The sequence below is a fragment of the Stegastes partitus genome, unplaced genomic scaffold (genome assembly GCF_000690725.1).
Source record: "Stegastes partitus isolate 25-593 unplaced genomic scaffold, Stegastes_partitus-1.0.2 Scaffold67, whole genome shotgun sequence".
NCBI classification, from domain to species: Eukaryota; Metazoa; Chordata; class Actinopteri; family Pomacentridae; genus Stegastes; species Stegastes partitus.
This window is the reverse complement of record NW_007577798.1, coordinates 650,462-655,296: the sequence shown is the minus strand read 5'-3', so window position 1 is coordinate 655,296 and position 4,835 is coordinate 650,462. Positions and strand designations below refer to the sequence as shown.

The following is a 4,835-nucleotide window of genomic DNA, read 5'->3' as shown; positions in this document are numbered from 1 at the left end:
AAAAAAAAAAACCTACTGGCAGCCCAAACTGAGTCGCCCAACACGAGGGGGACTCGATTTATTCCATTTCGCTCCCGTTTATTGAACGTACGTGATCCTCCGAGCGCATGAAGTTTCCGATTATGTGGAGCCTTAATATTTTGGTTGGTAAAGCCAGCCCAGCAACTACATGGAAGTCAGTGGCATTTTTACGCATTTCATCCTAAAGTCAACGGCCAGTGTTTTTAATCACCGCTACGGCAAATTCTCCCCCTTTAATTTCTCCCCCCCGGTTTTTTAATAATAGCGCAGGAGAATATTGTCAAGACCCATCCCTTTTCCTTTACTTTTTCCTCTCAATTTCTTACCTGCACTTCGAAGCTCGTTCAAAAAGTGGCGACAGCGTTTCCACGGCTCCCCCTGTTTTCCCCCGACGAAGCGCGTTTTTAGTTTGTTTCAGTATGTTCCTTTACTTTGTTCATTTCTCACTTCCATCTTCTTTTCATCTCATCAATAAACACACGCTGCAGCCTACCTTCATAGAGCAGCTCGGTTCAAGTGTGCCCTCCCATTTTTTAACTATACATCGAGTACTTTGAGGGGTGGGGGGTGTGGAGAGAGAGGGGGGGGAGGAGGAGGAGGAGGGGGGGGGGAGGAGGAGGGAGGGGGGGGTGGATGTGAGGTGGTGGTGGTGGGGAGGAGGGGGAGTGGAGGGGAAGGGGGTGTGGAGGGGTGCAAGGCACGCCTTTTCACTTAAAGCTGCTATTGGAAGAAACAGTGCACTGTCTTGGGTTGGATCAGAAATCCGTCAACATTATTGTGCCCCAATCGCAGGGCGCACGGTGGGACGAGTGAAACCGGCTCCATTATGGCTCTCTGGAAGTGGTGGGAGTTATAGTAATAGTAGTTGTAGTAATAGTGTTCGTCCCACTGTGTAACTTTGCCTCAGCGACAGTTTTAGAAGTGGACACGGGGATGCGAAACGAAGCGCAGCCCGCTCAGAAGGACGTGGGGGGTTAATAAAGTGATGTTACAGGACACCCACAGCCACAGCGTTTCCTCATTAACCCGCAAATCCCTGCTTTTATTTTACACTTATATGGTTCCTCGCCGCGCCGCTTCCTCTTCCTGCTCTATCAAATAATCAGCGTTCACAAATGTGAATGAACTGTGAAATGTATCCCCGGTTTGGATCAAAGGGAAACCGGGGAATTGTCAGTTATGTGTCCATCATGCGTCTGAACTTTGCATTGGACGCCGCCGCTGCCAGTACAGTGAGCCAGCTGCGCCGCGGCCTCCCATTGGACGACGGCGCCGTCACTCATCTCCAGCGCCAACAAGCTAGATTGTCTGCCGTGTCTTCTACTTTCTACGCATTTCTATTTTCTCATTTATTTATTTTTTAACGTCCCGAGCTGACCTCGAGTTTGCGAGCAGGGGAAAAAATGGTGCCGGTTCAGCCGGCCAATCAGATTTGGTAGAGCGATTGCCTTTTTCTCTTGTTGTTGTTGATTTTTTTTGTCATTATCCAGTGCCTTGAGATATATTCTGGCTGGCGTAGGAAAAAAAAAGCAGTAATGGGTCATGTGGGATCCCCCCCGCACCCACCGCCTTAATGCCCCCTCCCTGTCTAGACAGTGACAGGTGTGCGTGTGTGCGCACACGCTTGTCTGTAGTTCAGATCAGAATAATGAAGCACGCTGAGGGCAGCGTCTAATAGATACTTTCAATAAAATATTCATGTGTGTGATTAGTGTATACAGTGGAGAGGATGTTCAGTGCGCGCAGCTCTGCATCTGAAAGACAAGCTTTTACTGACAAAGAGGTCAACTAAGGTTACGCTCGATCTGCCCGTGTGATAAACCGTCCTGCCCCCGGAGCTGCTGCGGCTGTGCGTAAAGGCCCGTGAACAACTCCCTTAAAGAAAAACTGCACTCTTGAACTTTGCCTGCGCAGCCCTCCAGCTGTACAGGGGAGACAGAGGTGTCGCTTCAGACAATCGCCATCTCTCAAGCTGGGTCGGCTCCATACGGATATTGTTGTGTGAGCACCGTGGTGAGCACCCAGGGCACTCAGTTGACTGTGCGCGCCATCTGCAGGACTGCGATGTGGATTAATACCGCGGGTTCAACGGAGGACACCCTTCCGTCACTGCTTTGACCTACATTAACCAGGAACACCGTAGGAACACCACTACCGGCCTTAATGCGATGGTTTGCAATCCGACAATGAAGCACGTTTACAGAGATGCTTTTAATATTCATTAAAAGTCAGAATTAAGTCGTTTTTAGGATCATAAAGCGAACATCCCAAAGCTGCAGATCCGTGTGGCGCACGCCTTCCCGGAACAGTATTTAAGATACTTCGCTTGATTAACATGGCTCAGCCGGCAGCACGTGTAGGGAGGATTCACCGTAGAGAACATTTTGTTTCAGTGGAGGCTCTGAGGAGCTTTGCATGTTTTATCGGACCTGCTTTTTTGGCACTGAATTGTTGCTACTATGAGAAAGAAAGAAAAAAAAAATCTAATCTGAAATATGCTCAGTTTATTGATGTTATATTTCTGGAACAGATGCAAAAAAAAAAAAAAAAGAAAAGAAAAAAGCATTAGACATTAAGAGAGCAGACTAATGGCATAATGTTCATTCTGAAAAGCTTGTTACCAGATGTGTGTTTTTTAAATGTGTAGTGCAAAAAAATAAAATATAAATTGCAATATAAATATACACCAGTGTCCCTAAATGTGCCACACCATTAGCAAATAGAACAACACTATGTGGAAAAAAGGTGATTAAAGGAAGATTGTTTTTTTTTAAGGGACTGAAAATATATTTGAAATTAATTAATTTATAGCAAACAATTATAATAAATATCTTAAGAAGCCTCTGCATTTTAGATCCATGACAAGATTTTACAAAGAAAAAATAACAACAGTTGGGGGAAAAAAAGGCCACCTTTGCTTGGCAAGACATTCCCTGTGGATTCTAACCAGCCTAGAAGTGTGTCACGTTTTCTCATTTTCTAGATGATGAAACAGATCAAATAATAATAATAATAATAAAATACAATTATGAATATTTGCAGACTTTCCACATTTGCTATGAAATAAACAAAGATCTCAGCAGCACAGCAGTTAGAGACTTGATCAAGTGTGAATCAGACCTGAATGCTGGCGTGAAACAATGATCAACCTGGATAGCAGCGATCCTGCAACCAAACCCATTTGACTGTATTTCAAATCCTCGTGTGTTCAATTTGATCAATAGTTTGAGTGCAGTGTTTTATACTAGGGGAATCCAAATGCTACAGTATATGCTACATGTGTAAAATACATTTTTAAACGTCAGCTTTTAGAATTTATAGTTTGCATAAAATTCCCAAATTTGCCACAGGAATCTACCTAACAGGAACGCTGGATGTCGAATTTGTCCACTTGCGCAACGGACACAGACGGTATTAAATACATCTGCAGAGCTGTTACTCGTCTTAATTTATCACAGATGAATTCCTAATCAGTCCTAGCAGCGACAAATACAAAAGTAAAAATCACACAGCAAACAGCTGCACAGAGAAAGACTAACATGTTTTTTGAAATTAAATTTTGGTTTGATTAAACCTTAACCTTTCACAACCAGCGACACTACAATCAATCAAGGGAGACTTTTTACATTTATTTTGTGATTAATATTTTACAAGAATAACTGAAATTCGTGCCACAGCTTTAAAGAAATGTTCTCTTGTGTAAAACTGGCACAAAGTGTACCTACAGTGATTTCACATTGCCGGGTCAAGTCACAGCTCCCTCAGCTTTAAATGTAGCCAACAGAGGGCAGCACTGTGACTTCACTTTTTTTTTGGACATTTGTTTATTTATTTATTTGGTTATTCATTCATTTATTTAATCGGCTTCTGTGCTTGCCTTCCTCTATTCAAATGCAAGGCGTGCCGTAGATTTTGCCTCATTTGCAAATGACCTTTGATAGTCTGGAGGTGTCTTGGATTTCACAGTGATATGTAGTTAGACAATAACGCCATTGTTATCTTGCTTCTTTTGGTAAATCAGCTTTCTGGGGAATCAGTTAGCTATCAACAGTTGGATATTACAAGCTGCCACTTTGACCGCACAGATGTAGGATTTGGGCTTAAAAACAAGGCGGGTTGCGACCTCAAATTACCCAACATGGAGGCGCATTGATATTGTTCGTGTCCACTCGCAGGTCTTGTCCTTGTGCCTCATTCTATTTTAATGCATTCCTCTAAATGAATGGCCCACAAGGCATTCATTTTACAAACAGTCTAGACAGCTCATTGCGGCCTGGATGGCAACTGACAATGTGCAAACTGGTTTAGGGTAGGTGGAATTAGTTTTCATTCAGTTTGTAGTGCGATTACAATGTTATTTGTGTTGTACCTTCCTAAGCCTGCTTTGTTTTAAACCCAGCTGGCAGAAACCTGTGAGTGGCTTCTCTCATCTCAGGATTCGTGCTCATAAAACTTGTTATGTCCTCAAGATGTTGCACAGTGAACAGTTTGCAAGCTTTGCAAAGCATTTTGGTCCAAGTTTAACTTCAGCTATGCACGGATATTAGCGAGCGTTAACACAAAATGGAAATATAAATATGCAAAAAGCACTAGATTGATGAAAGTCCTGCAGCCTTGCTACTATGCAGTTTATTCATTCACTCCCAGCTCTGTGTTCGGTCACATGTTCAGTGTTAAACATCTTTATGGTGACCTAATGAAAGCTTTTTATCTTTTAACTGTCTGTTTCCTGTTTTTTTTCAAAGCACAGCAAGGTGTGGTGCCGCCGATCCTCCTCCAGCCATGTGTTGCCTAAACAGGCCTCCTTGGTCTTC

At 43.3% G+C, this 4,835-nt stretch overlaps 1 protein-coding gene across 1 annotated transcript in view; it reads right to left on the bottom strand.

Annotated features, from left to right (window-relative positions):
• zbtb20 (zinc finger and BTB domain containing 20) overlaps positions 1-536 on the bottom strand; it is a 25,335-nt gene extending 24,799 nt beyond the window's left edge. The window contains exon 1 of the mRNA XM_008276236.1: positions 348-536. The gene's annotated coding sequence lies outside the window, so the exon portion shown is untranslated. The remainder of the gene's footprint in view (positions 1-347) is intronic.
• Between the last annotated feature and the right edge of the window lie 4,299 nt (positions 537-4,835).